Source organism: Onychostoma macrolepis, chromosome 09, assembly GCF_012432095.1.
Source record: "Onychostoma macrolepis isolate SWU-2019 chromosome 09, ASM1243209v1, whole genome shotgun sequence".
NCBI lineage: Eukaryota > Metazoa > Chordata > Actinopteri > Cypriniformes > Cyprinidae > Onychostoma > Onychostoma macrolepis.
The window spans coordinates 33,560,345-33,575,493 of NC_081163.1; positions in this window are offsets into that span (position 1 = coordinate 33,560,345).

Genomic DNA, 15,149 nt, shown 5'->3' on the forward strand with positions numbered 1-15,149 from the left:
CCAGTTACTTCCACTGAGATTCTGAAGTGCTCATCTGTGGCAACCGATCTGTGTTCTGAAAGTCACTATTAACTTTTTGTTTGTTAATATGATTACGTTTAACTATGTATAAAATAATTGCACAGTGATAACTGTTTAAACTGATGCACATCTGCATAGAACTAACAGATCACACATTACTTGTATATCATACATTTTAATCAAAATCTATAGTGTACATTGCATATAAATGTTTTTAAATCTGTTGTTGTTGTACTGTACAGTGCTGTCAGTCCTTGAGTTCTGCTGATGATACACATCTCTTTTCAGTGTTGTTTACAGGATTTTAAAAGGCCATTACAAAATGGCAGGTTTTTTTGGCTGTTTGTGTTTATGTAACTAGAGAACACAGCTGCAAAGGTTCAGCAGAGTTTGGATACCTGCTTATTGTCCCTCACAGTACACGTACACACACAAACTCATCCCTCACCCAACACTTTCCTCACCTTTTAATGGTCTTATTTTTAACATTCCACTGCTTGAGCAAGGCCATGGGAACACAAGAGGAAAACATTACCATTACTCAGAGGGCAGCTTAGCCAGTTCCAGTGGGTATCGAGGGGTATCATTACTTTCTCTCTCAGGTTCATTCAGTAAGCGCTGCGAAACATGTTTTATCAATCACAGCCTATTGAAACCCTTCGTTTAGCCCGTGTGAATGTGTGTGTATGCAGGTGGTGTTGCATGAGCTCCAGAATGCAATGTAAAGACGCTGTGTGTGTGTGATTGCACTGGAATGGCATATGAGCTCTGTGGTTTGGTCCCCCCATCCTTCCATCTCTGCCTCCGTCTTTGTGGTGGTGTCTCAGCCAGGGAATGGAGCGCTGCATGGTCCTATAAACTGCAGAATAACAACCCCCTCAGGAGCAGGAATTACTGACGGCCCCAGCTGCTCAGACTACATCCCACACACACACACACACAGACAGAGGTATGCGCCATAAACACTAACTTACCTAACCTAACCCTTACCTAAGCCACATACCTTCTATGTAGATATCACAGAACAATTTAAAATATTGTATCAATGCATTCTATGGCACCTTTAAAATATAGAAAAAATATTGAATATTGGTGAAAATTTGCTTCATATAAAGTTGACAGCGTGTTTTTTTACCTACTATTCAAGTAATGTTAGATGTATAAACCTTTAAAATGTTAAAACTATAGCTGTAAACTGAATAAAATAACTGTCTGTAACGGGAACAACGAGACGTAAGACTTGCGGATCCATTTGCAAGGCTTTATTTAGACAGAGACGTGGTCATAAACACAGGCAGGGTCGAACAACGGCAAACAGGTATGGCATGGGCAAGACACAGAGTAATCCTAGGCCAAGCGCGGGTCTTTGATCGGCGAACGATATCCAGAGGGCTTGAGAAGAGGGGTAGTCCCATAACATAAGCAATAGTTCAAACTAGGTATGAACAGAGTCCGAAACGGCGAGACGAGGGTAATCCAAGGTACACGGGCAGATATCAGGAAACAAGGAGATAAACTAAACTTAGACTTTGAAAACACAGAAGGGCTCCGTAATGTAGCCATCAATAGGAGAGTGCTAAATGCAGAACAATACTTGGCAATCTGTAAAAGGAAGTCCATGGTTTAAGTAAGGCGTGTAATGGGAATCAGCTGTGTGATCAGTGCAATGGATGATGGGAATTGAAGTCCTGGGTGACGTGCAACAGTTAGTGTAGTGCAAGATTCAGTGTGGTGAGCGAGTGACCTCTGGTGGTGAGTGAATGGAAGTTCATGGACCTGATTCCTGACACTGTCATGATTCAGTAAATATTAAATGACATTTAGTAAATGTTTAAAATACTGTATTAAACATATGTAATTAATGTTATGACAAATATAAATGAATAAATTAAGTATATATAATTAATTAATATACAGTATATAATTTAAGATTATGAAGTTAAGTTGGCATGAAATGGAATTTAAGTCTATCTATTTTCAGAATGTGTCTTAATGATCTCATTGTGAACATGCATATGTTTCTTTTCTTTTTTTAATAAAATGTTGTAACTCAGTCTTCCAGTGAAACTTCTTTTTGGTGACGTATGCAGTTCATCAACTTTTCCAATCATTTAGTCTAAATTCCACCCCTTTCTTATAATCAACTGCAAGCTCACATTTAGATCTGCTTCCATCCAGTCTAAAATGATTGAACCAAGTTCCTTTCTCAAAGTTTTTTATTTATTTATTTATTTATTTTACATACATCTGTTTCAATCGAATGTACACCACAACACAGAATAAATGATCTGTCGCTACTTGTCTTACATCACGACTTTGTACAGTCTTTTTTTCTCTAACATTTTTCTGCAGACCACCTAGAGATCCTTTGAGGGTCCCTGGATACCAGTTTTAAAACCCCCTGAACTAAAGCCATGACATTATGTAGAATTCTTTTTGAAAGTGTAGCATAAGCGTTCAAACACTTTTTGTGGCCACTGCATATTCTCCAGTGGTTTCATTAAATTTGACACATATTGCACTCAACAAGTGTACTTTCCTGTTGATTCCGCCTTCGCCTTACCACAGGTGAATTCACAAACCAAACACTTATCAGCAAAGGGAGAGACAGACAGGGAAAGGTGTTTTCACACACACATGTGCTATAACACCTATCCAATTTGTGCACTGTCAGAAAGTGAGCGAGAGAAAGCGATCAGTGTGGCATAAAAAAAAAATGGCCTCAGCTTCTTAACTACAGGCTATGAACCATCTCATTTCTCCTCTCCTGTTATTAAACTAACTGTCAGTCAATACGTTTGTGTGTGTGTGTTAGAGTTTTTTTCCTCAGTGGGATGAATGGACTCCCTCAGCCCCTGGTAACCTGGCTGTGAAGTCTGTCCAATCGTTTCGAGACATAATTCATTTCCTCCGCCATTAATTTCCTCCGTGTTGTTTTTAAGAGTGTATGCTGACAGTACACACAGCCTCAGGGTGAACACACACATTGACGCTCCCCTTTCCTGCTCTGACCCCGTACACGCACACAAACACCTCCATCTATACAGACCTGCTGTTATCGTAACCATTAATTTACATGCTGTGTAGGAGGAAGAAGTGTGTGCATGCGTGTTACAGAACAGAATAGCTGTGTATGTTTGATGAAACAGACCTGTAAAACAAAGGTATTATTAAACTCCAGCAGATGTGCATCTCGATCTCCCTCCTTCCCTCTCGTGTTTTCCGGCGTGATAAAGCAGCAGGCAGTAACAGGTTGTTTTTCTACCTGAATTTGTTTTTGTTTCAGATGTTCACTCCATAGAGAGATCCAGGTGGCTCCAGAGCTAATTAAACTCCTGGGCATTCAGTAAGGTAAGAGCAGATGCCAGCAACTGGTCTGTGAAAGCCATCTTCAGTGGCTCCGATAGAGAGGATGGTGATTTATTGTACACATTGCACGCAGATGTGGTTTTCCATTAAAGAAGTAGTACAGTATGAACATGTGGAAATGTGAAGATCTTGGTCATGCTGGACTTCTGAGATGTCGTTCAACGTTTCCTGCAAGCAATAGGACTGATACATGGTTGCTAAGGTTTCTAGCTTATGTCTTGCTGGTAACAGGCCATTACCAACTGATTTGCTTTCCATTAGCATGGTTATTCAGCTCAATGGCAGTCGCTCAGCTGGCACATGCAGCACCAGAAGTATGCAACCTGGATGCTGCAAGCTTTGCTTCGTGATCATTTGTTTTTTGACCCTGAACTGTAAATGCCATGTGACTTATCCCTTAGGAACCACTGGAAAACAACATAAGTCATAATCACAGATAATGCTGATTGGCTGACAGCACCATAATGTCACGAATCCGGTCTATGAACTTTCGTTCACTCACCACCAGAGGTCACCCGCTCACCACATGGACTCTCACACTACACAGACTGTTACACTGTACCCTGGACTACATTTCCCATCATCATTGCACTGATTACTCACACACAGCTGAATCCCATCAGACACGCTTTATAAGCCTTGGACTTCCTCTTTCAGATCGCCGAGTATTGTTTTGTGTATATCACTCTTCTAGCGATAGCTACATTAACGAGCCATTCCAAGTTTCTAGTTCCAGTTCTAGTCTAAGTCTAGTCATTTCGTGGTGCCTTGTTGTCTGTTTCCTGATCTTCAACCTGTGTATCTTGGATTAATCCTTTGCCTGCTGTTTCGGACTCTGTTTGCACCTCGCCTGGACTATTGGTCGTGTTATTGGATTATCCCTCATGTCAAGCCCTCTGGATATTGTTCGCCGAACGTCGACCCACGCTAGCCCTAGGAATATTCTTTGCCTTGTCTGTAATTTACCTGTGTTATCTGACCCTTGCCTGTTTCTTGACCTTGCCTTTGTAATTAAAGCCTTGCATATGGATCTGCACGTATCACGTCTCGTTCGCCCCATAACACATAAGAATGTGTAAAGTCCAAAAATCTTTAATAATAACTATTGTGCTAGAGCTATTTTGCTTTGCTAGTGTATTGGCTGTGATATTAATTGTAGTAGACGAGAAAAACTGTCTATTTCAAAAATTCTTTTGCATGCTGGGTTTTTTTTTTTTTCAGAAATTTGTATTTTCTGAGAATGTTGAGCTACTTTTGAATGGTCAATGAAGAAACGTAATGGTGTAAGTACTTGCAAGAATAATTAACCAAAGCTGTTGAAGAGAGAGTTGCTTCTAGTAAGCGAGGGACAGAGCCAACATTCTGCTGTTGGAGAGTGTTGTTATAAAAACTGCAGCAGTGCTAGTGCATTAAATCATTAACCGGATAAGCGATCTATCATTATACACTTTTAAACTTACTCATACTGCCAGCAGTATTCATTCAGATTAGACCAGCGATTCTCAATTCCAGTCCTCGCTCCCCCCACTATGCATATTTTGCATGTCTCTTATTTAAAGCCCAAAACACACTGCACTGTCCCAGACAAAAGATTGGCATCGTGAAACAATTGTGGCGATTTCTGTGATCGTGGCTCCCAATCAGTGGTCCTGTATCGTACAGTGTGAGAGGTTCAAAGACGGCCGTTGTCACAGTCTTGAGACCAAAGATAACCTACGATACAGCATGGTCATCGCACAGTGTGTTTGCTGGTACAATCCATGTTTACTGACTAACCAATAAAAATTCCACATGAAATCAACGCAACATGGCGTTAAAACATAAAACTGCTTACCTCAAGTTCTTATGCCTTCCTCTTTTGCCGCTTCCACTTTTTTTCAGCACACATAAAAACTACAACTACTAAAGTGTGATTTATCATACTTTTTGTTCACCACTAGCGCATGCTGATGACGTTTTATTCTTCTATATTAACGTGCATCGTGGCGTACGAATCAGTAGGACTCATCATCATACAGTCTACACACGTTGTAGACAAGTTTATTAGATCCATGTCGCACAGTGTGACATGCAATGATCTTATACAGGATTTCTAAAATCATGCAATGTCTCAGGCTTAACAGCCGTTTCATATCATCATCTCATTAGAAGAGAGCTCCATGCATGAACTGTGTTCCGATTGACATGGTCCCTACACAGAGTTCATTGCTCCCTACTCCCTGAGCAGGGAAATCCGATGAACTTGTTGGAAACTCAGAAGCGAAGACAAGGAGACTCTTAGGTATCTTCAGCAGGCTTCTTTATTGAAAACGCACTGCGTGTCGCTGCAGTCATCAAAAGTCTTAAGACAATGATACATAGTAGTTCAGGGTTCCTCAAATCTTGCACTGGAGGGCCAGTGCGCTGCAGAGTTTAGCTCCAACCCTGATCAAACTCACCTACCTGTGATTTTCTAATGATCCTGAAGACATTAGCTATGTTTCCATCCACATATTTTGGAATATCGCATTAAAAAATGCTGGATTGAAACTATAAAACACAGTCTTCACTCCTATCAGTTGTCGCTTACGAAGAATCGCTCCTCATTTGCATAAAGATAAACATTTCTCAATTTTGCTGCGCAACTGGACATGCCTACATCTTGTCACCAAAGGGTTGCTGTCGTTCGTGTTGCCATTCTCTTTTGAAAATCAATGGGATCATGTCACTTTGAACTGAAGCAACCTTCCAGAACAACCCTAAAAATGCATAGCAGTGCACTGAGAAAACTCAAGGCAGAGAGTTTTGCATGGGCAACCACTACTCACATTTTCTTCAGATTTGTTTATGAACACCATATAACAAAGAGTTACTCTCTATCTGTTGATCAGAGGGCTAGTCGTAATCCTTGAGATATAATCCAGAAAAATGCATCAGCTATGGTTTATGTAGGTGAGAGGGCACACTCTATCTATCAGATGACTTCATCCTCCTCAAAAGCCTTCAATTGGCTCCGCAGTGATGAAAGCTGCTTTTGATGTATGTTTGACTCAACCAAGCATGTGAGGTAACTTATGACCTTTTGACTGTAAAGACTCAAGTCTCGCTTGCTTGAGTAACTTCAGAACGGCTCCATCCTGCCTGGCAACAGTGACAGACCATAGAAATGGATTTTATCTTCTAAATCAAACCACTCTGTTGACCCAGACAGCCAGACAAGAGGATCATACTACACAATCTGGCTGGTCATTATGAGTAACAAGAGATTAAAATCAAAACAGCAGCAGCTGTCAAACAGCAAATCGTCACCACAGGCAGTAGGTCAGTCTCTGTTACAACATTAAATTGGTAAGTAAATTGATAAATCATGTTTTTGCGAATAATTACAGAAGAACAGAATATAATAAACAAATAAATAATCCACAATGAGAGTGGAAACTGAGTGGAAAGGATAGTGATTCTAATCAGTCTGCCCGGCTCCATTAGATTAAATTATGAGTATTAACATTTGCTTTACAATTTAAAGTTAATTTAATCATAGTGGGGAAAAACTAAAATGGTTGAAGTATAGAATACTTTTGAATTAAATCCCGTAAATGTGCACAAAAGTTTTTGTTTAGTTTTTTCTCCCCATTTTAATATATTTATGTTTTAATTGCAATTGTCCAAATATCCACTATGCCTGTTAGTAAAGGACTGGGTCTGATATGCCGTGCAGGGCAATATAGCATTAGAAGAATAGCTAATGGCTAATAGTGGCTTGTTAGCTCTCCACTGAGATGAGTCAGGGCTGTCCACAGGTGGTTCCATTAAACTGTCTCAACAATAATGACAACACATCTAATAAACAGTGGCACCTCAGTGAACATCAACAGCCAGAGCTTACACATTCTCCTATCTATGTGCCCAGAGCAGGGTACCCTAAATCAGTTAAATTAAATGAATAGAAAGCTATACTGATATGATAACAGTATGCATGCATGCAGCTGTGCATGATCGTGTATGTGCATCTCATTTGTCCCAGCTGTAAGCACTCCATTAAACACTCTGTGGGGTGGACTTTTTATGTTATATTTCAAAGATCTGTGCCTCGGGCAACAGGTGGTAAACAGAATTTTATTTAAAAGAGATGTCATGGCAGCGTTAATTCATCAGATAATGGAGAAAAGCATCCACCTTCACTTTTATCGGCCTGCAAAATTATAAATTGTACCATGCAAACAGTGTTTTTGGGGTGTGTTTGTGGCATTATCATTATATTTGCATAATTCCTTTAGTGCATTGGGTATTAAAACAACAGGAGCAGTTCAAGTGAACTCCCCCATGTGCTGTACCTTTAAAGAAAATTTAAAAAAATTCATCATAGTGCACTTAGACCCCTGTCATCACAGATCAGAGAGGTCAGATCTAAGAGGGTTTTAGCCACACTAAAAATAACCCAAAACATTTTCTCATTAGCACACTGGCTGTGGAGTGAGAACCCTGAAAATGCTGGATTAGAGAGAAGGGCATCTAATTGTGATTTTAGGCCTGCCTGCAGCCGCCGGCAACTACCCCCTCTGAGATTTCTGCTGGAGGTGAGAGGAACATCTTTGACAATAGGTGGGGAAAATGAAAGAAAAACAGAATTGTTTTACGACCAAAAAAAAAAAAAAAAATCAATGCAGTGACCTCCCTGTTGACCATTTGATGCCCATGTGAAAACTCATTCACATTCTGCAGCACAAGGCATGTCTGGGAATGTGGAGTGTGTCCCTGTTAAAAAATACAACCTTTCCAATTGATTTTTCCTTTGGTGGTCCTCTTTGCACCATAACCAACACTTTGAGTCAGAATGCCATTCAGGTCTTTTTATTGTGTGAAATATATCAAGCAAAGTAGGGAGATTTTAGTGCAATATCATCCCCTTGAGGTTTTTTTCTGCAGGTGGAAATGTGGCTTTGCAGGTAGACAGGTCTTAAGAACTAACACTCTCTGCCACTCCCACACACGTAGACATGAAAATAACAGAGGATGAAAGGATGGGCTAACAGCTGGATATGAACGATAAAGTGTTCTCTCACCTTCTTTCGAACATCCTTAATCCAGCCTGAATTGACTGACAGATGAGGGCAGTGAGGCTGGGCTCTGTCTGACCAAAACAAAGATTGGGTAAGACACAGAGTGTGCATGAACATTTAACTGTTCTAACTGCTTTGTTGGTAGAGCTGATGCTGTTGAAGATCGTAATGATGATAGTGATGGCAGTGCTGATGATTACGTGACAATGATAGTGATGATGGTGAGATGGTAAGATATTTAAGGTAATGATGACAGTAAAGATAACAATGTGATTCTGGAGATGCTGATGATGCTGAGATGAAAATAATAGTGCTGGTACAGTAAGTATGAGGATGATGGTAATGTTGACAGTGCTGACGATGAGGTAATGATGAAGATGATGCTAATTATGAGAATGATGAAGATGATGTAATTATTAAGATGATAGTGATGATGGCAGTTACAATAACAGTGATGTAATGACAATAACGATGATAAAACTGTTAACACTGATAAAGTAATGGTAGAGATGATCGTATCATAATGATAGTGATATGACAATAATGATAGTGATGGTAATGATGAGGATAATGATAATGATGCTGGTAACAATGATGGTGATGGTGATATGACAATAATGACAGTGACAGTAATGATGAGGATGAAAATAATGACGACAATAATGTTGGTAACAATGATGGTTATGTAATGATGATGGTGGTAACAATGATGGTGAATGTGATGATGATGATATGACAATAATGATAGTGATGATAATGATGATGCTGGTAACAGTGATGGTGATATGACAATAATGATAGTGATGGTAATGATGAGGATGACGATAATGATAACAATAATGCTGGTAACAATGATGGTTATGTAATGATGATGGTGATATAGCAATAATGATTGTAATAATGGTAATGATGAGGATAATGATAACGATCAGATCATGCTATCAGATCATAACAATGATGGTGATGTGATGGTATTATGATGATAGTGATGTGACAATAATGATAGCGATGGTAATGATGACAATAATGATGATGGTAGAAATGGTGTAATGTAATGATGGTGCCGATGAGATGACAATGATGGTCGTGTAATGATGATGATAATGGTAATTATGATGATGTGACTATGATAGTGATACGACAGAACTTATAGTGATGGTAATGATAAGGATGATGGTAATTATGATGATGTGACTATGATAGTGATATGACAATAGTGATAGTGATGGTAATGATGAAGATGATGGTAATGGTGACAGTAAAGATGATGCTGGTAACAATGATGGTGATGTAATGATGCAGCTAATGGTAATTATGACAATGTGATGATAGCAATATGACAATAATAATAGAGTTGATGCCAATGATGGTGGTAGCAGTGATGGTGATGTAATGAAGATGATAATAATGGTGTGAAAATAGTGATGGTAATGATGATGATGATAATAATGATGAAGATGATGGTGAGACGATACTAATGGTAATGATACTGATGAGGTTTATGGTAATACTGACAATACTGATGATGATTCTGGTAACAATGATAGTGATGTTATAATGAAGGTGATGGTAATTATGATGATGGTGACGGTGATATGACAATAATGATGGTGATGGTAATGATGAGGATGATGGTAAAGATGACAAGTATTGATGCTGATGCTGGAAATAATGATGGTGATGTAATGATGACTATAGCGGTTATAATAGGGATGAAGTCAGTGTACAACTTCTCTATTGATAGCATTGGTGCCTGTAGGTGGTCTTGTGATTTTGAGAGCATGTATTTCTAGTTGTCCTGTCAGTCCTGTGTCATGAGACTCAATATTAACTCAAGATTAGTTCCCTTCAGCCTTTCCGGCAAACGCAGCAGGCACAAATCTATGGCTCTGCTTCTCATTGATCTTCAAGTTGTGTGAGGGCTTCTTCTGTCCTCACGATTCATTCTTTCACTCTCTCCGTAATACTATTAACAGCCACCTCATTCACAGCAAATCTCATCCATATCATCATAATTCAATGATCTGATATCAATCTGCGTGACTCCATTTTAAATTTAGACTGGGAACATAATGACTTTCTGTATGTGCATATAGGCATGTGATATTTTATTTTTATTACATCAAGTAAAATTAGGATTCTCATTCCAATTTATTGTTTTGTCCACCATTCTCACAGACTTCCTCACGCTTCCTCTGATGGATTTGAACAATTTCTTTGGCATTTCTAATATGTGGCTGCTCTATCCCATCGCGCTGTGTGCTGTACACTAAATCCACATGGCGTCTGACTTATTAGCCTCTTTGGTTTCTTATGAGCTCTACATTTCACTGCGGCTCACCGTTGGCGCATTTATTAAGGTCTACGCAGCGCGCTGGCACCGTATGCCACTGAGGGGGAGTAAGGATTAACAGCAATGGAGCTACAGGTCTTAATTTGAGGGCAGACTGTCTTTATGTTCCCCCAGTGTGCACGTCTGAGCACACACAAACACGAATGTTTCATCGTATGTGCGGAAAGCAGAGAATGAGACCCTGAAGCACCATGCCTGTTTAGGTGTCCATTAGTGGGGACAAATCCGCATGTAGCCCGGCATAATGGCAACTGACTTGTAGATTGATGAGACAGTGCAGTTGCTTTTTAAATATTTATATCTGCAAGCCAAAGAGGGCTGGTACATGTCTGTGGAAAATAAAAGGGCAGAGAGAGAGAAGACAGCAGACTTTTCTCAGGCCGGTCAGGATGGCGGGAATAATTCACCGTTCCGGCATGTCAGTTCTTCAGCTTTGTCGCTTCCAGCGTCTCCGCCCCCCTTTCTCCTCACTCCTTACATGGTGTGCTCTCTCTAAGGGATTTTCATGTTCATGGAAGCGCTGCTATGGATGCCTGGAACAAAAGATAAAGGATCACCTCCTCTTCATAAAACACATTTTAAGGACTTTTGAGGAAGCCAACAGAGGGACTTTTTCATGTGTGTTTTGTTTAATACGGCCTAGTTCACAGTTCCCAAAGACACGCCCTACACATAAGGACAGACAGAAAGCCCCAGCTGCTCTCTCTCCCTCTCCTTTCCTCTCCTTCTCGCCCTTTCCAGCCTGCCAACGCACCTGCCCTTTTCATACCATCCGCTAACTGCCATTCTTTGCAGCTGGCCTGATCAAAAAAGGATCCTGCCTTACATTAAAAGCAATGTTCCGCCAGAATGCTTTGTGGTCTTTCCATGTGTCTGTCTTTGACCAACTGACTCGACAGGACTTGTGCTGCCAGAAGACATGTTTGTGATTTTGAGGTAATTTGTTTCCCATGGAGAATCTTTCAGGCCAGTGGACATACTTTTTCAAAGGAATGATGTTCTGGAAAATGCCTGCAGCAGTTCGGCCCTTTGTTTGGTGTGTTGTGTCCACTTGGATGTGCCAGACTAGACATAATATGCAAGACTAGGACCTTCACAGGGGGTTCTGCCATTCCCATGGTCAGACTGGATCTAATGGAGGTGTTTCATGCTCTCGCAGATGGTCAGGGTGAGATTAGGGACATACCCCAGAGGTGAATGGAAGGATTGGAGCTTCCACACTCCTGGAAAATGAGGAGGGATTTGGCTCATGGGTTGGGATCATATTGAATTTTCTAACACTGCAAGGGATTTAAGAGAATTGTTTCTCGCTGGAGTATAAAACTGTTGTCAAGGAATGTGAGATTTATCCTAAAGACATTTTTTCTGATCACTACAAACACCCCCAAGATAGTTCTGACCACATGACATCCTGTTTGTCATACAATATGCAGCACAAACATGTCAACCTCACGGGACTTGACTAATTGTTTGGATGGTGTTCATGTGTGAAACTCAACTTCTTGCCACGTCTGGCAGATCTGCAAAACACTCAACTGGGACTCTGCAGTCAAGCTCCAAAGAAACCGCCAATGAAAATAAGCACACTCCCATACTTCCTCCAACAACTGCATTTAGCATAACACTGTGACACCAGGATACAACAGTAACAAAATATGCTGTAGTCATTTTCTACACTTAAAAAAGTGCATATAATATAATTGTGTGTGCGTGTGTGTGCACAAGTTTTTGTGACAAATGAGGACATAAATTTGTATAATGACAAGGGTATGACATGTATTACAAGGAAAAGGTGACTTTTCAGGATATTACCCCATGACCCCACTTTTCAAAACACTTTTCCTGTAAGGGGTAGGGTTGGAGTAGGGCACATACAGTTTGTACAGTATAAAAACCATTACACCTATGGGATGTCCCCATTTATCACAAAAACAAACGTGTGTGTGTGTGTGTGTGTGTTTAAATATTAGAAACTTTTTGCATTTTTAATAAAGCCTATTTGAACTAGTTTAGGGTCATAGGGTCAATGACACAAGTCATTCTGATGGACAATGACTTAAATACAAATCTTCTATGATTAATTTCTTAGAGAGGTGGGGCGGGGTTAAATAAATAAATAAATAAAAATATTCTTTAAAAAATCTGATAATACTGACCTACTGTGGATAATGTGACCTTTTTATGACATAGAAAGTTCAGGTTCTAAAATTTCATGTGGTAGAAAAAAAGCGATAATTATGAATTAATAATTTATGATATTTGTAACAAAAGGAAGTGTAAAGCATATTTTAAGGCTCTGTTTTAAAAAAAAACATGATTATGATATATATAGTCTGTAAAGAAAATATATAAGTTGTTACATACATTTTTTACAACTTTTTTTTATTAGGTATATTTTTCTTCATATGAAACCTATTTTTTCTCAGAACTTGGTATGTGCATTTTAATCTACAGTAGATGCTTTTCATTGTCCTGGAAAGTAATTTCTTCAATTTTTCTGTATCACTCATATTTGTCATTGACCCACTAACAGTTAAACAAATAAACTTGTTTTCCATATTTCCTGCACATTCTATAGGTGAAGCATATAATCGTGCTAAGGAAATGTGAAGAATTGTGCCCGGGGAAAATGTATGACATGTTAAAATAAAATAAAGACATGCTTGCACTCTTTATTTCTATGTTCCCCATGACGTTTTCAACGAAACATTTCACTTGTAGCAAAAATCCTGCTTTTCATTTCACGATCAATTCCAAGAAAGTTCACCGAAAGTGTATGTACACGTGAGACAGGTCAATAAGCATGTCCATGGGGGGCTTATCTAATTTAAAATTAATCAGCGTTTTTGACTACATGCTGTGCACCTCAGGAAAAATGACATTAGAGAGAAAGAGAAGAGGTTAGAGATCCGCCTTCCTCACTGCAGTCAGGTGGCTTTATTATAGAATATGGATATTGTTAAAGCCGGTTAATCCTTGCCTGAGGAGAGGCAAGCAGACAGGAGGGATTGTACTCAGTCTGTCATATTCCTCTCAGCCTTCTTTCATTTTTAGTGCACTTAAATCTCATTTGCGGCCAAGCATGGTCTCAGTTTTTTATAAGTAACCCTGGCCGCGGGTGACACAGACCATAATATCACCCACAACTCATTTTGACGGTCTCAAGACGAAAAGTTCTCTCTTTTATACAGTTATATTACAGTAATATCTTTGGGGGATGAATTACAGTGCGAGCCACCAAAAAGCACTGCAAATATGGCTTCTGTAAAATTCCAGGAGACATTCACAGTGTTTGAGCTTATGGGGAAGTTGGTGTTGCACTATGATGAACCTCCTCATAGATGCATGATGCAGTCCGTCAGGTCTCTAGAGGTGTTATTAGCACTGTCACCTACTCTAAACTGTTGAATTGTCACATCAAATGACCTGCAAAAAGGCTGCAGCTCCTCTCATCTCTGTGTCTTTTAGGTAATCGACACTCAGTAACGGTTGTTATGGAAACAGAAGCTGGTAACCACTTTGTCACAGTTGAAGAGTAGACCAGGAAAATGCACGGTGTGGGTAGAAGCTGTCCTTTTGTTGTACATTGATCTGAGAGCACTTTTTGATGTTTTCCCTCATACGGATAGGATTTGGATGTATATGTGGGGAGCTCATCCTGGATCTGTGTAATGCAAGAACCTTCTGCTCGGAGCCAAAACACTTCGGCGCTTTTCAGCTGTTTTTATGGCAAATTGAAAAATCGTGTCACATCAAATTTGTTAGCAATATGCTCAAGGAGGATGTGAGCGAGCCAAAGACATATAAAAGGAAGAATGGCGAACGCTTGTCTCCAAAGCCGCAGCATGCTGGGAACTATCTTTAACACAATAGAAACGACAGCATCTAGTCATCACAGCCACTGTCCTGCTGTTCGCGCCAGAACAGCAGTTAAGTCTGAATGAAATCCTGTCTGTCTCATGCGAAGTTTGTCTGTTTTTGTGGCTCAAGCGCAGCTGTAGGCTTACAGTAGATGCTGAGAGACACGGCCATCATACAAGCGCTGTAGGAATATCCTCTCTGCAGGCTCTCTGATCTAAAGATAGGCCTGCCTGTTGTAATTGAGCAAAGAAGCTCTGGTGATCAAACTTTAGGTGTATGACTTCCTTTTGTTTTATGTATTACCTGCTGGGAACGAGTGAGTCAGAACAAGTTTCCTGTGGGATTGTTGAAGGACATGAATTCCGATGCTGTTTCTCATTCCGCTTCCTATGTTGTGAATCAATGTACCCTACCATTTAAAAGTTTGGCGTTGGTAAGATTTTTCTTGTATGTTTTCAAAATAAGTCTCAATAAGTTATTTATTGATCACAAATGCAGTAAAAATA